At 45.7% G+C, this 23760-nt stretch overlaps 1 long non-coding RNA gene across 1 annotated transcript in view; it reads right to left on the reverse strand.

The window, feature by feature from the left end:
* LOC125135875 (uncharacterized) overlaps window positions 1–23760 on the reverse strand; it is a 170012-nt gene that overhangs the window by 73964 nt on the left and 72288 nt on the right. The window lies entirely within an intron of this gene.

Below are 23760 nucleotides of genomic sequence, written 5' to 3' on the forward strand. Positions count from 1 at the left end.
CCAAAACTGAGAAGCAGTCAGATGGTCCCACCAAAGTTCAAGAGGGCTGGCTAGTGAGATGGAGCCTGAGAGGGATAGGCTAGGCTTGTAGAACATGACTGCAATGATATACTTCACCCCAGGCTTCCTCCAGCCCCTGTCCTACACACAGGACCCCCACCCCCACCCCAGACTGAGTGGAAAGCTGAGCTCAGAGGGAGTTCCTGCCCTGTGGTGACCTTCCCCTTCTCCCTCAGGCTGGTTGGTGGGTGGGTTCCTGGAACGTCTGGTCACTGGGAAGAAATTCCAGAAAGAAGAGAGTTATCTGGCTCCTTCAGCAGCAGTGGGGACTTCAATACTCAGTTTGCATCTAGCAGCAAAGGGCACGTCCCTTTTTGCTGGAGGTCAGCTGGGGCTCAAAGAGGGGCAGTTCCCCTGAGCTGAGCTGGCCTCCTTTGTTTGCTAGAAAGCAGGGCTGACTATATACCTGGGGCCCAATGAGACTCAGCAAGCTCACATTTATCCACCTGAGAAGTAACAGTTGCCACTTCTGTCCTCCATTCACTCATTCCGAAATAGTTATTGAGCACTGATTATGTACCAAGAACTCCATAGGAGTTGAAGTTGACTCAGATCTAGGGTTGGAAGGCCAGTGAGCTAACCTACCCTTGGATACAAAAATCATCCAGAGCACTTGCTTCTCCCTGCTGGGGAGAGGAGGCCAATTCCATTAGCTGAGAGCCACTGGAGAGCAGCAGGACAGCTGGGGCTGCTTTGTTCCTTATTGTGGAGTCAGCAATTTGCCAGTGCCTGGACGCTAAGGCAACAGGCAAACATTCTGGAAGGGATGCTTCTTCCCAAAGGGGTTGCAACTAGATGGCCTCTGAGTGCCCCAAACCAAATGAGCTGGACCTGCAGCTATTACTCCAGCTCACCTGTCATCCACACCCTGCACAGACACCACCTCTTAGGCTCTGTACCAAAACCCAGAGTCCCCATGTGACCCCAAGATGTTGGCTTTATTATGATTTGGTTCCTTCTCCAGTTGAGGAAATCAAGACTCAGAAAGTTTAAATGACCCGCTTACCAACAAACCCAGCTTCCAAAGGCTGTCCTTTTCCTAAACTGCCAGCACAGAGGACAGTGCTGAGGGTGAGGGTGTGGAGGTTAGGAAAGGGCAGTACGAACAGATATTACCAGTTTGGGAACTCTCACGGCAGGAGGCAGGGGCTTCTAGCCTAGACTCAGAATGCACCGTGTGTGTGTGCGTGCGTGCGTGTGTGTGGTTATTGGGAAAGGGCTTTGGGGTAAAGCCCTCCTTCCTTTGCAGAATAATCATTTAGCGACTCTGATTAGCAGCTGGCTGTGGGGACAGGGGCGGAGGATGTGGGGCTGTGGCAAGATGGGGCTGGGGCACTAGCTCTGTGGATTTCCTCTCAGGTGACTGTGAGCAGGGCTGTGTCTAGAGTCTCAAGTTCAGGTTTTCGAGGTGGGACCAAGGGGGGGACAGGGACCTGTGCAGTGATTGTTCAATAACCCAACTTCCCTCTTCCCCAGGAGCCCCTGCCTCTTTTCAGGGGAACTGCATATCTTTAAGTTAATAATTAACTTGTCACAAGCTCATCAATGCCCCATCAAGGGGAGGAGGGTAGAGGGGAGGTAGGGGGAAGGGGAAGGGTGCTTGGAGCCCACACCCCAGCTGCCTGCAGCCCCTGCTCACCTGGCCCATAATAAATAGGATGAAAGGAGCTCCTGATAAATGCCCGTGTCAGGGAGAGATTTTACCTTCACTCAGAAACAATGTAATATCTCGGCTATTACCCCAAATAATTTATCAATGTGTAATAGCTTTGTGCAGACCTCAGATAGGAGGGGAGCTGCGCTATCAGAGATGGATGTAGCCTACCTTCAGCTTTTAATTTTTAATGTTCGCAGCCAGCTTTGCATTAAAGGCCAGGTGTCATATAAAGACTTAATGTAAGAGGGGAGTTCATGAATTCTAATCAAGGGAGGAGCACACCCTGGCCGCCTGCTGTCACCTCCCACGGTTCCGTATTGATCTTTTGTTTTTTCCCCTCCTGCTCTTCTCGCTCTTCCTCTTCCACTCCAACCCCTCGGCCTCCCTCCACCCCAGCCCCCCTCCCCCTGCCCTGCGGACCCTTCCCCTCCCAACCTGGGCCTTCCCCTTCCTAAGTCCCAGCCTTTTCTTCTTGCCAGAAGGGGGAGGGTCTCTGGCCGGCTGGGCCAGGGCAGTGAAGGTTCTGTAACATCTGGACCAGATGCCCAAACTCTAGGTGGCAGGACAGTAGAATTCTTTCCCCTCTCCATTCATCCATGTTTATTTCTTTATTCACTTCTTTTCCATTCCTTCATCCAGAATGTCGTTTCAAATACCCACAAGGGGCCAACTCTTTGCTTGGCCCCGTGGACAAGGTGGTTTCTGGGCCTTAGCGGCATGTATGACCTTGCTGGCAAGATTCTCATTCATGCCAACATACACATGTAAATGGGACTTGAGACCGTTATGTGAGATTTAAAGGAAACTCGTATTTCATATGCTCAGTGAAAGCTTCCCCAATAGTCTTCTAAAATTTGTGTGCCTAAAGTGTGACACCTCTGGCCCAGCCTCACCCTGCCAGCGTTCATCATCCCCTTCTGAGCTACATTTTCCTCCAGTGCACTAACCAGTTTCTGCCATGCTTTACAAATTGTGTTTATTTTGCTTATCCATGAGGGCAGGGATTTTGGTCTGTTTTGTCCACTGATGTGGCCTTGGTGCCGAGACCAGTGCCCAACACAGAGTAGGTGCTCAGTAAATCTGTATCGATAAGTTAGTGACCAAGAGTCAAACTCAGGAGTTCCCATAGTGGCTCAATGGAAACGAATCTGACTAGTATCCATGAGGACGCAGGTTCGAACCCTGGCCTCGCTCAGTGGGTTAAGATCCGGAGGTGCCGTGAGCTGTGGTATAGGTCGCAGACTTGGCTCGGATCTGGCATTGCTGTGGCTGTGGCATAGGCTGGCAGTTGTAGCTCCAATTCGACCCCTAGCCTGGGAAGCTCCCTATGCCGCGGGGTGGGGATGGGGGCCCTAAAAAGACAAAAAAAAAAAAAAAAAAAGAGTCAAGCTCAGAAGAGAAGAGCAATGGTGTGTCTGGGGTGGGAAGGGGAGGATAATTGTGGCCTCCAGCCACAGGCCACTCCAACTCTTCTGCCTATTCTCTGCCCTAGGGAATCCTCTTTAAAACGCCTATGCAGTCCCCCGAACAATCTGCCACCCTCCCACTTAGTCCCAACGGGCCTTTTGGCCAGACTCCTGGTCTCTTCCTCCAAGTCTGACTCAGATCAAAAAGGGCCACGAGGCTGGAGAGGGCACACACACCTGGCCTTGTGCAACTCAGGATGGGGCAGGGCCACTGCCTCTCCAGCACCCTGGCACAGCAGGTGCTCAGTTCCACGCTGGCCAGTTTTTAAGAGGGAGATGCATTTCTGAAACACCTCTCCTAATTTCAAACTCACAGAATTCAAGACCAATTTTCTCATAGAAATAGGATCTACATGGTTTCGAATTTTGGACAAGCGAGATTTCACTCATACTGCTTGATATTGCCCCGTTTCTGATTTGCTTAAACTATGCAGCTGCTCTGGGCAGCAGTGGGTGTTGTCAAACATTAAGTCCGGAGGCGACAAATTCCCTCCTGCAGTTCTTTTTATTCCCGCTGCTTCTCCTCTCTGCCGAGGGGCCTCCTTCAATTGTTTTTGCAGTCCAGAATGCCTGGTTTCCTCTCTACAGTTCCCTTTCCACCCTTTAAGACCCACGCCAAAAAGTCTGCCTCCTCCATGAAGCCCTCAGGCACAACGGGTCCCTCCCTCCTCCAGCTCTCCAAGAATTTTGTTCCCACCTTTGTCAGAGGCAGTTGAATTGTTAATGAGTTGTGAATGGGTCCTTCCCTGCTAATCTTGAGTCAGGGCAGATCCGGTGTCGAAGGTCTCTTTAATCCTTGAATATGAATGAATGAATTGATGAATGAATGTGTATCCTGGTAACTCCCACAGGTATCGGGGCCCCCCCCCCCCCGGGCCCCCCCCCCCAAGCTGTTGATGTAAACTTTCAAAAGAGGATTTCCTTAGAATCATGTCTGGAGTTTAAAACAAATAAACCAACAACGAAGCCACCCAGATTCCTGGACCCCACCCTCAACCTCGCTTAGAAAGCCCACCCCCAGCACCATCCCGACCCCTCCCAGGAGATTCCGATGGTCTGGCAGATGGGAACTACTTTAACTAGACTTTTAACAGGCACAGATTCTTGGGCTCTACCCTGAACTCTCTGGGCGAAGGGTGAACATTGAATGATGGCCTCCAGTGATTTGAGGAGTCTGGGCAGTTTGGAAACCACCCCCTCTCCTCTGACCCAATCTCCTCAAGGGCTCCCAAAGTGAGACAGCACGTCCTCCAATCCCAACTGGTCCATGAGGCCTTCCAGAAGTACCCAATAAGTTTCAGGGCAGGAAGGGATCTTGGTGATCATTCCCTTCTAGGGTTTCAACACCTCTGCACTATTGACATTGGCCTCCAAGGATGCAGGGCTAGCCCCCAGAACAGAATCCTTGGAGCCCGAAGTCAATAGTGGCCTCTGCCCTCTAGGAGCCTGTAGCAACCTCTCCCTCCTCTGGATGCGACAACTGAAAAATGACTCCAGACATTGCCACATGTTCCCCCAAGGGAAAAAAATCACCCCTGGTTAGCAATCAATCGAGTCCTACCTGGGGCTCAGAAAGGCTAAACTCTTTGCCCAACAGAAGCGACACAGCTAAGGTTTCAGAAAATCAATAGAGAGGCCAAGCTTTAGGGTTCAAAGCTTGAGAATTAAACTGACATAAGACAGATCAACAGAGAGAAAAGCATACAAATTTATTTAATACACGTTTTACGTGACAAAGGAGTCTTCATAAGGAAGGAAGACCCAAAGAAATGCCAAAATCTCCTCACTTTTATACTAGGTTGCATGAACAGAGGCCATCATGGAGACGTGACTTAACTATATGGGGAAGTTAGTGGAAGATGAGAACTGTTTGTAACACGAGTCTGTTGGCATAGAATTCTCTTGGTCTCAATTTTTTGTCCTGGATGCTAAGAATGCTACTTTCTTGGGTATCGAAAGAACATCTTTCATCTGGAAATTTCATCTCCTGCTTTTAAGAAAAAGGAAAGTCAGAGTGTTTTTCTTGTTTTTGCTGTTTTTCAAGTGCCTTTAACTCAAAATAGTCACTATACCTGGGAGGCATATTTTGGGATGACATGCTCTGAGCTCCTTCATAATCAAAAGTAAAAATGAAGATCGCATATAAAGGGATGCATCACAGCATTGATTATAATGGCAAAAGCTGGGAGCAGCCAAAGCGACTAAAACTGCAAGAATGATTTCTTCAAAACGTATGGTGCTTTGTAAGGTGGAATATTAGGCAGCCAATAAAAGAGTGATGTTGAAAATTAATGACACAGAAAATGATTAAAGGTTAAAGGAGAAAAATCAGTGTACACAGTGGGATGAGGAGCCTGGTCTCACTACTATTTTAAAAGTGAAAACAGAAGGAGAGAATTTTGTGCTATTTCACAATGGAAACGTATTTAATCTTTTCCTGATAAAAACATTATTGTAGTAAAAAATCGAAACAATACAGAGAAATCGAAAGTTCTCCCTGTCCATTCTAACCCCCAGTCACAGGGCCAGACAAAGGCACGAGGGCCCCTCAGGCCGAGTGAGGGGTAACACATGCTGGTATTCTTCAGGTACATGTTCAACAGCTATTGAGGGAATAGGAGTGGGGAGAAACTGAAATTTACCAAACCAAAAATAATAATTTCTATTTCAAAATAAATTATATATTGAAGTGAAAAATATAATGTTTTGTTTTCTTTCTTAAATTTTTTTTTTTTTTGTCTTTTTAGGCATACGGTGGTTCCCAGGTTTGGGGTTGAATCAGAGCTGTAGTCTCTGACCTACACCACAGCCACAGCAATGCCAGATCCAAGCCTCATCTGTGACCTATACCACAGCTCATGGGATCCTTAACCCACTGAGCAAGGCCAGGGATCAAACCTTTGTCCTCATGGGTACTAGTCAGATTCGTTTCTGCTGAACCACAAAGGGAACTCCCTTATCATTATTATTATTTTTTTTTAATGGCGATAACTGAAACCTATGGAAGTTCCCGGGCCAAAGATATTGACTTTCAGTTGCAGCTGCCACCTATGCTGCAGCTATGGCAATGCCAGATCCTTTAACCCACTTCGCCAGGCCAGGGATCAAACCTGCGCCTCGGCAGTGACATGAGCCACTGCAACTGGATTCTTAACCCATGCACCACAGCAGGAACTCTTGTTTTCAATTACAAAACATTTGAAACATACAGAAAATTATGGAAAACAATATAAACAAATTCCTATGTACCTAATATTAACTTATTTTCTTCAGAACGTTTAGTTTTTAAGAAATGTAGTGTTACAGGTATAGTATAAGCTTTACTCTCTTAGCTTTTCTTTCCTACTTGTGCTCAAAAAAATCAGTATGTTGAAGGAACTATAAATCATCCCTATGCATGTCTTTATTATCTTTACTATATTCATGCCTCCAAAAATGATTTTGTCTTGAAACTAAAAATTACAATACCGAACTGTTTTGAGAGTCTCTTACAACTTGCTTTTTAAATCTTGTGGTTTTTTTTAACGTAACCATATTTTTATATGTAGATTCACTGATTTCATTATTTCATTGATTTCAACTGCTGATTAATACAGCATTAAATCACTAAACCACAGTTTTTCTACCTCTTACTGAAAGACATTTAGGTTCTTTGCAATTTATCTGCTATTTCTAACAGTAACACATGAACTTCCTTATAAAGGGGATTTCCTTGTGTATTTGTGGGAGAGTCTGATTTCTAAGGCAGCCCTTCTCAAACTTTGACCTCAGGACTCCTTTATATACTTAATATGTATTGAGGACCCTAAGAACTTTTTTTTTCTTTATGGCCGCACCTGCAGCATATGGAAGTTACCAGGCCAGGGACTGAATCCAAGCCACAGCTGCAACCTGTGCCACAGCTGCAGCAATACTTGATCCTTTCACCCACTGCACTGGGCTGGGGATCAAACCCGCGCCTCCACAGCAACCTGAGCCACTGCAGTCAGATTCTCAACCCATTGCAACACGGCAGGAACTCCAAGAACTTTTGTTTAAGGGGGTAATTTCACAGCTACCAGTTTAGAAATTAAAACTGAGAATTAAAAAACATGTGTCCTCATTAATTACTTTTAAAAATAAACATATCACACATTAATATAAGTAACATTTTTATGGAGATGTTTTTCAAAATAAATATAGTAAGATGAATAGCATTGGTTTGAGTGGGTTTTTCTGGCCACACCCATGGCACACAGAATTTTCCAAGCCAGGGATCAAACACTTGCCACAGCAGCAACCAGAGCCAGGACAATGAAAACACTGGATCCTGAATCCACCGAGCCAACAGAGAACTCCAGCTTTCATTTCTCACAAATCTAACATCTATTGTATTATATGGTTTTAGTTTTGGTTGAAGGCTATAAAGAAAATCTATATTTATATTGCTTTTTAGGGCCACACCTGCAGCATATGGAGGTTCCCAGGCTAGGGGTCTAATCGGAGCTGTAGCCACCGGCCTACACCAGAGCCACAGCAACGCGGGATCCGAGCCGCGTCTGCAACCTACACCACAGCTCACGGCAATGCCGGATCGTTAACCCACTGAGCAAGGGCAGGGACCGAACCCGCAACCTCATGGTTCCTAGTCGGATTCGTTAACCACTGCGCCACGACGGGAACTCCATTGGCAACAAATATTATCAGTTGTTTTCCTTAAGGTGAGATGCTCACTTCATTTTTGAGAAAATATCTGCCAAACAGCCAAACCTGAACAACCACAGTTTATAAGTTGTTCTCTCAAGGAAAAATACTGTTCCATGAAAAAACTGGCTAGCTCATCTTTCAATGCAAGAAAGTCGCACATAGGGTTTTTCCTCCAGACAGTCGTACTAGGGTATTCAGCAGATGGCTTTATGTGTAATTCCCATGTCATTATACAGAGTTTTAAAAAGACAAGGACTCTGGAGTCAAAATTTTTAAAAATTAAAAATTTTACTGTTCCAGGCAGAACATTCTTTAGTAATATTGTTTTCCCCCTACACAATGCATGGCAATGCAGAATGCAGTGATGGCTGGTACCATCTGGGGCATTGGTTCATGCTAAGGTACCAGCGATCTTCTCCACTGTGGCTTTTTACACCGTCTGCACAAATGTTAACACAGCAAAAGAGACAAATAAGATCTTAATGTTATTCCTAAAATAGTTTTGACTTTGCAGGTGCTGTGGAAGCAGCTCAAAGATCCCTGGAGGTATGGGATCACACTTTGAGAACTGCTGCTCTCGGCTATCTAAACAGAAGCCGAACTGCTAGGTGGTTAAATATGCACATCCCACTTTTACTTGTCATTCCCAGATCACTCTTCAAGGTGGGTTTATTAACTTTACTCCCACCAGCAATACGGGCTATCCCATACCCTCAAATCCTGCTCATTGCTTGATTTAATCCAATTTATATTTTGCCAATCCAATGGGTATGAAGTAGTGTCTCATTTTTACATTAACCACATCATAGCATTTCAAAGATATTTAGAATGTTCTTTCAAAGCAGTTTTTTAATCACTTATAGTTAGATGGTATTTACTGCACTAATAATTGAGGTAATAGACAAGGATATAAATATAAAATATAAAAATCTCTTTCAAAATACGTGTAAGAGGGTTTTCCCCTGGCTTTCATGTTGGCAAAATATTTTCCACTTTGCTTCAATTTCCTTTTGCAATTTTCCAAATGAGAGAGCTTCTGGGGAATGCTGGTCTAGAGTTTTAATCATTTATTTCCTGTAAACATTGCCAGGCCACATGTGATTTGGTTTCAGAATTGCGATTGATTACAACGCAGATTTGAGCCTACAGATCTCAGGGATGTGGTGCTCCTACGTTAGTTCCTTTCACCCTATGTGTCTAAGTTGTTGAAAAGCTCCCATGGATCTGTAGTCGGTGATAACTAGCTGTGCTGACTTAGTGAGAAGTAGTAGATCAATCTCCAACATGACACCTCTCAGGGAACTTTCCAGGATAAGTTTGACAGTGTGTGATTTTTGCCTTACATGTTGACTTCACAGGCAACGCCCATGTAAGAAGCAAGGCCATTCTAAATAAGCAGTCCTATGTGGGAGTCTGAATTAACAGTCATCAAATTTCTCATTTATTTCAGCAACATTTATCGCTTTGGGTTCTCAGCATCTGTTCATCTAGACTAGAGGCTGGTAAACTTCTCTGTAAAAACCCAGATGGTAAACATTTCAGGCTGTGTGAGCCACAGCCTATCTGTTGCAACTGCTCCACTCTGTGGAGTAGGGCAAAAGCAGCCATAGAGGACAGGTAAACCTATGGTGTGGCTGTGTTTCAATAAAACTTTATTTACAAAAACAGGATAAGGCTATAGTTGGCTGACTCCTGGTCTAGATTGCCTCTTCATCTGTTTCTCTGGGCAAAGACTTTGCTCGTCCTTTAATGTCTATGCTTCCAGTATGATGGTTTGTAGTTTACAATTCATATAAGTGCACATGTGCGTTGTTGAATCTTTAATGGAAAAAAAGTAAATACAAGAAGTTGGAAATGAAACTAATGTGGATAATCAATAAGATTATTATTACTAGGTTATTAAATCACAAATACTCTGAGAGAGCATTAAAAAAAACACATGCTGGAGTTTCCTTCGTGGCTCAGTGGTTAACAAATCCGACTAGGAACCATGAGGTTGCAGGTTGGACCCCTGGCCTCGCTCAGTGGGTTAAGGATCCAGCGTTGCTGTGAGCTGTGTTGTAGGTCACAGATGCAACTCGGATCTGGTGTTGCTGTGGCTCTAGCGTAGGCTGGCGGCTACAGCTCTGATTAGACCCCTAGTCTGGGAACCTCCACATGCCACAGGTGCAGCCCTAAAACAAAACAAAACAAACAAAAAAAACACACATGCCAATTAGATCACCATGACAATGACATTTGCATGGCAGCTGTGCTTTTGAGGCCCTCCACTGCTCTCTAGATAAAGTGAACTCAAATTGAGCCTGAAAGTCTCCCTGGAGAAGGAGCTGATTCCAGGTCTGGGACAAGGGAAATGCAAGAGGAGCCTGAGGGAGTTTCTGTTCTGGCTCAGTGGGTTAAGAACCCGATAGAGTGTGTAAGGATCTGGCATTGCCGAACGTTGCAGCGTAGGATACAGATGCAGCTTGGATACTGCATTGCTGTGGTTGTGGCATGGGCTGGCAGCTATAGCTCCAATTTGACCCCTAGCCAGGAAACTTCTATACGCCACAGATGAAGCTGAGAAAGAAAAGAAAGAAAGAAAGAGAGAGAAAGAAAGAAAGAAAGAGAGAGAGAGAGAAAGGAAGGAAGGAAGGAAAGAAGGAAGGAAGGAGGAAGGAAGGAAGAAAGAAAAAGAGGCACCTGAAACATTTGGTTATGGTCAGCTCAAAGAATAACAGAGACACAGAAATGGACTTGAAGGGATCCTTGGGGCCAAATCTGGGACAATTTAAGGATTTAAATAAATAATAATGATAATGAATTATAACTCACTGAACAAATTATAACTCATTGAATGACAAAAGAATCCTCAAATCCACACTGATTTAAATAAACAGATAAATGCATAAATGACGGAGAAGAGAAAATTCTTCCTACTAATACAATGCCTAATAATAAATATAGAAGGGATGATGAGGTAGAAAATCACCAACAGACGCTAAAACTAGTGGGTGAAAGTTTGATAAGGAGCACAATATTTTCATGGCCTCAAAGTATCTTTCCACAAATTACTCATGTATTCCAGAGGAAACTGTAGTAACTCTATGACGGAGAAACTTGGCAGAAATCACCTTACCAAATGATGAAAGATAATATCACTAATACTGGGGGCAAATGAACAGCAGGTGACTCCCGCTGTGACACACTGAAAAGAACACATCACTTCTGTGAAATTCCTGTCCGAAAGCATTAGTTGAATCTAATCATGGAAAAGCATCAGACAAACCCAAATCGAGGAACATATTACAAAATAACTAGGCTGCTTTCTTAAAAAACACTGAGAAAGTCAACCAGAGAAGCAAGGAAAAGAGAGGCCATCAGGAAGGATGGGTGGGAACTTGTGGCCATGGGCTAAGGGTGCTGTCCACAGGCAGAATTTTTCTTCTCTAGGGAAATTTCAGCTCTGTTTTTATGACTTTTCAACTGACTGAATCAGGCCCATCCAAATTTTCAAGGCTAATCTCTCTTAAATTCAACTGATTACAGCATTGAATCACATCCACAAAATATGGTCATGGCAATGCCTAGATTAATGTTTGATTGAATAACTGGGAACTCTAGCCTAGCCAAGTTGATACATCAGAAAAAAAATATCATTGGAATTCTCTTGGGGCACAGCAGGTTAAGGATCCAGTATTGTCACTGCAATGGCCTTGGTTGCTACTGTGGCGTGGGTTCAGTTCTTGCCCTAGAACTTCCATGTGCTGCAGGCAAGACCAAAAAAAAAAAAAAAAAAAAAAAAAAAAGGGGGAAAGAGAGAAAGAAAGAAAAGAAACAAGAAAAAAAAAATCACAAATACTAAACCCCAAGGCTTCCCATGGAGCTGGAAGTTATTTGCTTCAAACCAGGTGGCCATGGGCCTCTGTGCACAGAAGTAGCGAAGATTATCCCAAGCTTGGTAACTTAAGCTCAGACGGGCTACACAGACAACTTCGCTTATAGATAAATGCATGGTGAGTTGGCTCTCGAGAAACCTTGGAGGCCATAGGGTCCTTGAAGGCCATAGGGACAAGCCTCTGGGTATCCCTGAGGCGCTGCTTTGAATTTACCAGTGCTTTCCAAACTGTGGGTTACAACCCACATGTGGACAACAAAAATCAATTCAGGAGGCGATTGAGTCACACTTTTTTTTTCTTTTTTTTCTTTTTTATCGTTTTGGCTGTGCCAGTGGCATGTATAAGTTCCCAGGCCAGGGATCAAAGCCAAGCCACAGCAGCAACCCAGGCCACTTCAGTGACAACGCCAGATCCTTAACCTGCTGCACCACAAGAGAACTCCATACCTTTTTTTTTTCTTTTAATAAAAGAGAATAAAATAGAAAATGGCAGAGTGCATCACACACAATAAAGATGTGTTTCAGGAGTGTGTGTGTGTGTGTGTGTGTGTCTTTCCTCATAACTCTCGGCAGATTTCCTTTAACTCAGAGGTGTTAACACCCTATGTCAAAAAGTGAGGCATGGGAGGGGTGAGGTGGAGGGTAGGAAGGAATCTGAGAGTTGAGAGGAAAGCACTGAAGAGGGGAAGGTGCAGAGGGCTGGAGGGGGTGTGGTTCTGCTGGAGTCTTGTCTTGTCTCCTGTACTCTAGGTACCCACTCTGACTTCAAGGACTGATGGGAGGGGAAAGGAGGGAAGATGAAGCAGGCACAGTGCTTGCTTTTATCTTGTTGGTTTGCAGATCTCCAAGCAAAGTCAGAAGAAAGTAGCCTCTGTTTGCCTCATTTGCAGACAAACAAACTGAGGCACAGGAAAGGCAGGTCATGTGGGAACTCTAGTGGTTAAGTGCATTCCAAGGAAAAATGAGGAGTTCCTCTCGTGACTCAGTGGTAATGAACCCAACTAGTATCCCTGAGGACGTAGGTTTGATCCCTGGTCTCACTCAGTGGGTTAAGGATCCAGTGTTGCCGTGAGCTGTGGTGTAGGTCATAGACACAGATATGGCGTTGCTGTGGCTGTGGTGTAGGCCAGCAGCTATAGCTCCGATTAGACCCCTAGCCTGTGAGCAACCCTAAAAAAAAAAGCCAAGGAAGAATGACCCCAAGAAAGGCTGTTGGAGGCATCTCCTCTCTCACCATCCCCTGGTCCACCTCATTGCTCTCCATCGGAGCGCCTCTGCCTCCTGGACAGAGACATCGCCACCCTCATGACTTCCCCAGCCATGGCCCAGCCCCAGAGCCTCCAGCACATGAGTTTACTCTGAACAAGGGGCCTGCTAAAAGGGTGCATCTTCCCAGAGGAAAAGCAGTCATGTCCTTGACGGCTTCTTTTTTTCTGACCTTTCCCATCATGGGGCCATTCAAAGTTCAGTTTTGGGGTATTTGACCAGCCCACAAGCAACCTCTCTTTTTCCTAAGAATTACCCACCCTATCTGTGGTGGGCTCCAGGCAGCCATGGCTCTTGGCTGCCTGGACATGTGGTTGACCAGAGCTACTTACTGGACCCAAGAGAACTCACCAGGTTCTTATCTCCACCAGCAGGAGGGGAGCCCACAATGTGAGTCTGCAGACAGCTCAACTCAGAGCACACAAACTTGGGCTCTTGGGGACCAATGCAATGCGGCACCAGAGGAAAGGAGAAGCAAGAAGCAGCTCCTGGTCCGGGTTCCAGACCAGCTAACCTCAGGCTGCAGTCGTGTCCTGGGGGCCCACAAGATGCCCACTATCTTGTAATCAACTCCTCATTATTTTTTGTTTGTTTAAACTAGCACTAGTTACTTGTAAGAATCTTTTCAGCTATATGAGGGATGAAACGCTGACACAGGCTACACATTGGATGAGGCTTGAGAACATTATTCTAAGAGAAAGACCCGACATAAAAGCCACGTATTGTGTGGTTCCTTTCATGTGAAATATCCAGAACAGGCAAATCCATGGAATCAGAAAGTAGATCCGTGGCTGCCAGGGGCTGGGGGAAAGGGAGAATGGGGAGTGATTACTTAAAGGATATGAGATGCCCTTCTGGGGTGGTGAAAACACTTGGTAACTGGATTGAGGTGGTGGTTGCACAACACTGTGAATGCACAACACGCCACTGGATCATACGTTTTGAAATTATCAATTGTGAGACTTCCTATCATGGCTCAGCGGTTAATGAACCCGACTGGTATCCATGAGGACACAGGTTCAATCCCTGGCCTTGCTCAGTGGGTTAAGAATCCCTCATTGCTGTGGTTGTGCCATAGGCCAGCAGCTGTGGCTTCGATTCGACCCCTAGTCTGGGAACTTCCATGTGCTGCAGGTGCGGCTCTAAAAAGACATAAAATAAAATTAAAATAAAATAAAATAGTCAATTGTATGTTACATGAATGTCACCTCAATTTAAAATAAAGAAAGAGAAGTTCCCATCGTGGTGCAGCAAAAACAAATCTGACTAACAACCATGAGGTTGTGGGTTTGATTCCTAGCCTCGCTCAGTGGGTTAAGGATCCGGCGTTGCCATGAGCTGTGGTGTAGGTAGCAGTCATGGCTTGGATCTGGCATTGCTGTGGCTGTGGCATAGGCCAGGGACAACAGCTCTGATTAGACCCCTAGCCTGGAAACTTCCATATGCCGTGGGTGCGGCCCTAAAAATAGACAACATAAATAAATAAATAAATAAATAAATAAATAAATAAATAAATAAAAAGAAAAGAAAAGAAAGAAAGAATCCTGATACTTGGAGAGAGGGGGCTTCTGTCCTTCCCACATGCCCTATAGCTTCCCCATCTGACAGGCAAAGACTCCATCCTTGAAGAGACCGACCCTACTCCAGCCAAAACGAGCCAAGAGAAGGTCCTGTCTGCAGAGAAAGAACAAGACCTTACCTCTCTCTCGCAGCTCCTGGCACCTGGGTGCCAGCCAGGGCCCTCCCCTAGAGGCAGGTGTACAGCCCTAGAGTGGCTGACAGGCTGCATGGCCCTGAGCTCAGTGAGGGTCCCAACGTCCCTCTGATCCCCTTCCCAGCTCAGGCCCACAGGTGGCCAGTGGTCCCAGCTCCTCTAATCAGGGTCTTTGGCTTTGAGTCCGTGGCTAACGTGGTGATTCTAACTGCCGTGTACTACAAATTAATTCATTCCTTTAGGCCTTGCTGTTCTGTAACTGGCTGTCACAGTGATCGCCCCGGGAGCTAATTGAGAGTTGCGATCCGTGGCAGTATTTCCATTAGCAGCATAATGACAGCAGCCATCTCGAACACACAAATACACATGGAAGCAAAAAACACAGGGGCACACACACTCACAGAAGCTAACCACATACACACACGCACACACACACCCCTGCACATACAGAGCTGATTAGCCCCAGTTTGTTAGCACAGAGACCACTGAGAGATCATGCTGCCAGGGCTGCCTCTATCAGCAGATCTTCTGGGTAAGGATGGAGCCCCCTGCGAACATGGCATACTGGGGGTGAGCCCAAGGCCACTGCCAAGAACACAAGGGCCCTGCTCCATGGCACCTACCCCTGCCACTGGGCCTGGGGCCAAGGTGCCCCCTTGGGCCATGGGGACCTGAGCTCCTCCATTGGCTTCCTTTGACCAAGAGGAGGACCGGTGGGGACCATGGCAGAGACTCAGTATGTATGTGTGCACAGGCATGTGGCTGGGGTGGATGAGGGATGGAAGTTCAACTGAATATTCCAACCACAGTCACCAGCTGCCTCTTCATGGCAGGGAGCGCAGATGCTTGAATTCATGGATTCTTTTCAAAAGCCATTGTTTGGCTGTGGGCCAGGCACCGCCCTGGGCACTCCAGGGTTGTCTGAGCCTGGATCCCCATCCACTCCCCAAGCAGAGCCTGAAATAGGATGTGAACAAGGGGGTTGTTGGGTCACCATCCCAGGAAGCCCCACTGTGGGCAGGGAGTAATGAAACTGGGAAGGGAAGGGAGGGGATTCAGGAGTGACAATGAGCAAGTCACCATTGGGTGACTGGAACCAGAGAGTGCACAGAGTCCAGCACGTGCAGTGAGTACCTGTAGGAGGGGTGCATGCAGCAGGAGTGGGGGGGAGCTGCAGGGAGGGGGTGAGTACAGAGGGGAGGTGGGCCACACCAGCAGTCTTTTCCTCAGTGGTGCACAAGGAAGACTCAGTCCTTTTCTCGAAGAAGCTTATTTCAGATGAATAAGATCAAGGAGTCAAGTTCAGGTGTTAGAACTCAGTGGCTCAAAGCTGGGCTCTGTCCAGTGGAACAGGGTAGAGGATGCTGTGGCTTGTGAGGTCCTTCTCCTGCAGGAGTTCCTCAAGGCTCCATCCAGGGCCATTATTTTTTATTATTTTTTTTTTTTAGGGCTGCACTCACGGCATATTGAAGTTCCCGGGCTGGGGGTCTAATCAGACCTGCAGCTGCCGGCCTACACCACAGCCACAGCAACACCAGATCCAAGCTGCATCTGCAACCTATACTTCAACTCACAGCAATGCCAGATCCTTAACCCACCGGGAAGGCCAGGGATCAAACCTACATCCTCATGGTCACTAGTCAGGTTCCTTACCCCTGAGCCACAATAGGAACTCTAGGGCCTCTATTTCTCACTCCTATATCATCTCCTTCAGCAAATCCCCTGCATCATAGCTTCAGCTGTCTCTGCAGGCAAGTGACTCCCACTCAGATAACTCTAGCCTGGCCTTTCCTCAAGCCCCAGTGCTGTGTGTCCAGCTCCCTAGGTGACATCCTCACTTGGAAGTTGTGAGGGCAGAGACACTAAACTAGATCAAAATCAAACTCATCATCTCCCCTCCTCCACAGACACCTGGTGGCTAAACACATCTCAGAGTGTGGCAATCATTCCATTTCTCAAGGTGGAAGCCTAGGATCCAGTCTGGGCACCTCCCTTCCCCCCATGATTGATGGCCAATCAACACCAAGTTCTATGGACTTTACCTCCCATTGCCACATATTCCATCTCCACTGCTACCACCCTAATCTAAGCCATTCTCCAAGTGAATATCAGATAGGCACTCAGAAACTCTCTGCTGAGAGAGGTATGACCGAGACAGGCTTGCACTCCTGTGAAGGCTCTGGAGACTATCTACTCTTCCAGGGTGCTAGAATGACACTCCAAGGGCATGCCATCCACTTCTGAATCTTCACAGCTTTAAAGATAAATGAAAGAAATATATTCCAACTAGATAAATTATAAAACCCAGACAAGGAGTCTGGTAGATCCATTGTAAATGAATTGCAATTAATATCCTTTCTTTATAGGTAATAGAAATTATGACTCAAACGCATGACCTAAGGAAAAGAAGAGGCAGTGGTGGTGGATGTAATGGCCCAGATAACTAAAAAGGCCAGTAATAGAGCTTCAGGCATAGCTTGATCTAGGGGCTATTGATACTATCAGAACCTAATTTCTCTCTGTTCATCCCTTGACTCCACTTTTCCTATATTAATTCCATTTTTGGAGAAGTTCTGACTTCACGAGGGCAAAATGTTGCCAGAGATCCAGTCCATAGCCTTGCCGGTTCAAAACCAGTTGAAAGAATTCTCTCTTCCTGTACAAGTTCTGGGAATCACTCTAATTATAGTAATTTGGAACATGTGCCCATCCTGAACCCATCTTTTGGACCAGGGGTATTAAATATGCTGATTAACCAGGGTCTGAAGCTCTGAACAGGGCCCTGCATAGCTTGAGAGTAAAGGAGATTGGGTCCCCAAAGGTGAATCTGAGTACTATTTACTCAAAGAAGGAGAATGGAAGCCAAGGACAGTGGCCACAAACAACAAATCCTCATTATTATTACATACCCAGAACAAAAGGAGGCTTCACCAAGGTCCAGCAGGACCCTTGGATGGAAGTTCGTGGAGGTCAACTACCTGTAAATGGGTGCAGCAGCCATTTGAACAGAGCTCTGGCCCTGCCTTCCTTGTTCCAGAGTCCAACGTACAGGTTCAAAGCCATATCCTACACTCATGTAATGCAGGGGTTGGGATGGGAGAGGAAGAGATCTGGGTCCATCCACTTTCCCCAGGATTTTGTTTATGGATCATAGCACCCCTCACTTGATGGACCATGTTGAACAATGTCTCCCCAAATTCATGCCCTCCTGGAGCCCTGGAATGTGATCCTTTTTGGAAATAGGGTCTTTCCAGATACAATGAATTAAAAGGAGGTCATACTGGATTAGGGACTATCCTATATCCAATATGACTGGTATCCTTAGGAGAAGAGGAGAGGGACACACAGACACACAGAAAAGAAAGCCATATGACAGCAGAGGCAGACCAGAGTGATGCTTCTACCAGCCAAGGAACACCCAGGGTTGCCAACAGCCACCAGAAGCAAGGAAGAAGTGAGGAAAGATTCTCCCCTAGAGCCTTTGGAAAGAGTGTGACCCTGATGACCCCTTGATTTCAGACTTCTAGCCTCCCAAACTGTGAGAGAGTACATCTCCATTGTTCTAAGCCCCCTGGTTTATGGCATTTTGTCATAGTAACCTTTGGAATCTAACACACATGGCCTGACCTTGTTCCATATAACCCCACTCCTTAAGATCCACCTCTCAAGAAACAGACAAAAACCAGCAGGACACAAAGCATTTGTGTGCATAGCAAACATTAAAGTTCAGAGGATTTTTATTTGGTCACATCAGAAACCCGTGACCTTAAGACACTGGGATGTCCTCTTCCCCAGTGTCTTTTCTCCACCTTCCCCCAGAAACTCAACTTCCTCAATTTATTATGCAGAAGAACCTAGGCTCTGCATTGTCCTCTGCTCTGGGCTCACCTGACTCTCCAAAGCTCACTGCCCTGATCTGCAAAGACCATTTACCATCGGACTTGTCTTCAGCAACAGAAAACATGGCAGGTCTTTGGACCTGTCTGTCCTTTCCCTTTCTTTCTCACATACATGTCAGTGAGAGAAGAAATCAGTAGAGAAATGTATTTCTATATTCATTTGAATTATCCTTTCCTTCTTGGGAAGCAGAGACAGTACTCTCTTTTGGATTTAAGTAGCATGTTTCAATCACAAAGCCTGTTAGGTCTTCATCTTCTGCCTGTTGTGCACAGGCCACGACTGACCTTTTGTTAGCTTTGGTGACTCTTTATCCAGGTGGACCTACCACCTTGACTCAAATTCCTGCACGGTTCCCAACTGCCAAAGAAAGATGGGCCATCTTCCCAGCTCCTTCTGGAGGTTCTCCCTCTCCCATTCCTGGGAGTTTTGATGGTCAGAACAGATCAACATGTTGAGGCACCTCAGAATCCACTGAGGAAACAGAAGCCCAAAGAGGAGAGGGACCTGCCTGGGTCACCCAGCAGGTGGTGAGGCAGCTGAGACTGGAACTAGCTCTCTTGCCTTTTCCAGCCAGTCTGTAGTGGATGAGGCAGACCCTGCTTACTGGACACAACGTGCTGCCCAGCTGTTAAAAAGCAATTTTCTCATTTCTTTGCTATGGCTTTCTCCAAATTCCCATTTAACCTTGGTCTCAGATTGTCTGCCTAGGGCACACACATTTCCAAAATAGCATATCATCAGCAATTGACAGTAAAATAATAAAATAATAATATTACCAGAAGATATCCTATGTGGTACACATACACAATGGAATACTACTCAGCCATAAAAAATGAAATAATGCGGAGTTCCCGTTGTGGCGCAGTGGTTAACGAATCCGACTAGGAACCATGAGGTTGCGGGTTCGGTCCCTGCCCTTGCTCAGTGGGTTAACGATCCGGCGTTGCCGTGAGCTGTGGTGTAGGTTGCAGACGCGGCTCGGATCCCGAGTTGCTGTGGCTCTGGCGTAGGCTGGTGGCTACAGCTCCGATTTGACCCCTAACCTGGGAACCTCCATATGCCGTGGGAGCGGCCCAAGAAATAGCAAAACAACAACAACAAAAAAAAAGACAAAAAAAAAGAAATAATGCCATTTGTAGCAACATGGTTAGACCTAGAGATTATCATATTAAGTGAAGTAAGTCAGACAGAGAAAGACAAATATCATATGGTACCACTTACATGTGGGTCTAAAAAAATGATACAAATGAACTTATTTACAAAACAGACTCACAGACATAGAGAACAAACTTATGGTTACCAAAGTAAGAACAGGAGAGATAAATTAGGAGTTTGGGATTAACAGATACCCGCTACTATATATAAAACAGAAAAACAACAAGGACCTACCATATAGCACAGGGAGCTATATTCAGTATCTTGAAATAACCTATAATAATAATGGGAAAGAATCTGAAAAAGAATATATATGTGTATATATGCATATGTATAACTGAATCACTTTGCTGTGCACTTGAAACTAACATAACACTGTAAATTAACTATACTCAATTAAAAAAATAAAGTGTGCCCGAAAAAAAAAAAAAAGAAAGTTAACTTTTACCAGGAAAAAAAAAATGGTATCTTACACATTTAGGCTTGTAGAGAGCTTTTCCGCAGATATCAACCAGGGACAATTTTGTCTCCAGAGGACATGTGCCAATGTCTGGAAACATTTTCAGTTTCACAATAGGGAATTGCTACCAGCATCTAGTGGGTAGAAGCCTGAGGTGCTGCTAACCATGCTACAAAGCACAAGACAATACCCACGACAAAGTAAGATACACACCCGCCTTCAGGGAGCATGTCCCTAGTTTGGGATCGGCACTGGTCCTGACAAGAGTGTAAACACCCCCACATCTGAACAAGGCTTTTTGGTCTTCAGGACTCCTTCAATAACCAATGTGGCAGGTGCCCCACCCCTGGGGAGGATGCCAAGGGCCAGGCAGAAGTCACCAATGTCCTCGCTGGACCCCACGGGTCAGGTCCCCCTCTAGAGGGACACACCTTCTATCCAATCAACAGAGGATTTCCACACATAAAGCCTCCCTGAAAACGAGTTCACAATCCAAAATTATAAAACACATGAGGAAATAATCCACTACAACTGAAGGTCGGCAGACATAAGAGATGATAAGATCAGACCCTCAAGAAATTCGGATAAAAAGACTATAGGCACAACTCTGGGAATATACTAATACCACCAACACTGAATTGTACTCTTTATTTATTTATTTATTTGCTTTTTTTTTAGGGCCACACCCATGGCATATGGAGGCTCCCAGGCTAAGGGGTTGAATCAGAGCCGCAGCTGCCAGCCTACACCACAGCAATGCAGGATCCGAGCCGCGTCTGCAACCTACACCACAGCTCACGGCAACGCTGGATCCTTAACCCACTGAGCAAGGCCAGGGATTGAACCTGCGTCCTCATGGATGCGAGTCAGATTCGTTAGCCACTGAGTCACAATGGGAACTCCCTGAATTGTTCTCTTTAAAAGGGTGAATTTTGTGGCATGTGAATTATATCTCAATGAGGCAGTTATTAAAGAAAAAGACCACAGGGAAGAGATCATAATATACATATGCTTATAAAATGATTAAAGTTACATTATCTTTTGGGGAGATAGTTTAAGAATTAGAGAAAATGTATAGCTGGCATAAAATAGTAAGTAATATTAATTACAGTTACTCAACAATTGCTAATTTATCCTCATTTACACATTTTTAAGCTCCTTATCATTAGTCAAAATGTACCTGTGCTGTGTCCCATTCTATCAGAGCCTTAATACCATATTCCCTCAATTCTAAGATGCCATCCATTGTAACACACACCATCAATTCAATAAAAGTTTTTTAAAATAAAACTATAAAATATACTTATCTACTGTAAGTTGCATTCTGATTTTGGAAATATTACAAAGTGGAAGACATTTAAATTTATGTTTCCTGATAAAATTATTTGTGGTAAGGTGATAATGGATGCTACTGAGTAGCTGACTTCATGTTTTATGACTCTAAATCTTAGATTATCTGAAGGCTGGAAGCTAGAGACTGGCAATGTTAGAGGTTGGAGCATGACACTGTATCACAGCTGAGCATGTTTGCCCCCAAAGCAGTGGAGCCCACAAGTCTGAAGCAGAAAGGGAGGGACAACACACACACTCCACAAGGGAGATTTTTTCCATAGCACTGTCTGGTCCAGTGCAGCATCTTCCTATCAAGAACCATATAATGCTCTGTATTGAGTGTCATCAGCCTTCCTGGGCTTCTTATCCTTCCCGGACCCATTCCCTAACTGTAAAATGGAAATGAACCACATTTTTCCAGTGGAACACAAGTTAAGGCTTATTTGGTTCAAAGTGTGGCAGGATGGAGTTCTCTTTCTTCTTCACCCACTCTGTTTCTCCCCACGAGAGGGGATCAACTTGTCAGGAGAGAGCACTGTGGCTAAGGGCAGTGCCCATCATGAAGACGTCAAGGATCCACTAGTGGCCAGAACTTGGAGGGTGGGACCTGTAGGGAGGGCAGAGGGAGTTAAACGCAAGGGGCAGGGAGACAACAGGAGAAGGGGTTGGCAGGTGTCCATCCACAGCCGATGTGGACCACCCTGAAAGAGCATCTAACGGTGGGTGATTGAACAGTGGGATTTACCGATGCAGGGCATAGAGCCTAAGATGATGAAGCAGGAAAGCCTAGGCTTTCGAGGCAAGGGTCTTAGTATACGCCAATGTCTCTCAAACTTCAGCAAGCACATAAATCATCTGAGGAGCATGTTAAAATGCAGATTCTAATTCAGCAGATCAGCTGTGGTGTCTGAAATTCTGCATTTCTAACAAGCTCGCGGGAGATGCTGATGCTGCTGGGGATCCAGGAACCACGCTTTAGTAACAATGACATAGGAGGTACTGGACCAATATCCACTCACTCACTCATTCATTAAGCAGCCAAGTATTTAATGAGCACTTACTATATACCAGGGATACCAAGTAGGAAAAGAAAAAAAAAAAAGAACATAGAGCTTAGATTCTAAATATATAATTGAATCAATTAGTGGTGGAAGCTTATGGTTTCATGCAAAACAGTAATGAAGACGCAACAAAACAAAGTTTCTCCCATCACAATTCCTCTTGCAAACTCAGGCTCTACTATGTGTTCATTAAAGAAAAGGGTGGAGGAAGGGATGGGAGAGGAGGAGAAAACCTGGGCCACTCACCAGCAGTGCGATCTTGACTTCTCTGTTCCTTAACCTCTCTGGCCTGCAGGTTCTTTTAAAGGAAGAGCCTATTCTAACTTTATGTGATCATTGCGAGAATTAAATTAGGAAATGGACCCCAATCACCTGGTCCGAATGCCTGGCACATAGTAGGCACCTGATGTACAGTGGAGGCTATCGTTGTATTGTTACCGACCAAAGGGTGCCGGTGCAGCTGCCTGGGCCTGCGTCCCTCCCCCCAACCCCCCACCTGGACTTCTCCATCCCCCATCACCCTTGCCTCTGGAGCCACAAGGCTACCCTGATGAGCTGTGCAGCTTACTGTGAAATGCGCTGCATTTTCTCCCCAGCTGCCTCCTGATTGCAGTATTTACTTTTAATCTCCTGTGCCTCAATGCCCGATAAAAACTTTGTCACATTAGATGGTGACAGATGGGGGAGAGTAGGGGGGGAGCCCTGCGAGGGAGCAACCAGGCCGCTCGACAATCCTTCACCAGGCCAATTACGTCCTTCGGTGCTTCCCGGCGTGGGCACCCATGTCAGCACAGAGGGAAATGGAAAAGCATAAATAAAGACAAAACCAGGCTCGGCGAGGCTTTAATCTGCAGAATAACATTTCTCATTTGTGTGAAATATCACTAGATTCTCTCCCCATGCTCCAGAGGCACACATGAGTGCACTCACACACACCAGGAGGGACACAGGGGTTCGCAGCACCCCCCCGCTCCAGCAGTAAGTTAACTGCATGCAGCGCCTCCTCCGAGCCCGGTTAACCCACCCGGGTCCTAACTGGGCTGTCAGGGACAATCTGATTGATAAGTTTGCAGCGTGTAAAGTGGAAGAAGGGAAACAGGAACTGACAGAAAGGGGACCATAAGTG

The sequence above is a fragment of the Phacochoerus africanus genome, chromosome 9, assembly GCF_016906955.1.
Source record: "Phacochoerus africanus isolate WHEZ1 chromosome 9, ROS_Pafr_v1, whole genome shotgun sequence".
NCBI classification, from domain to species: Eukaryota; Metazoa; Chordata; class Mammalia; order Artiodactyla; family Suidae; genus Phacochoerus; species Phacochoerus africanus.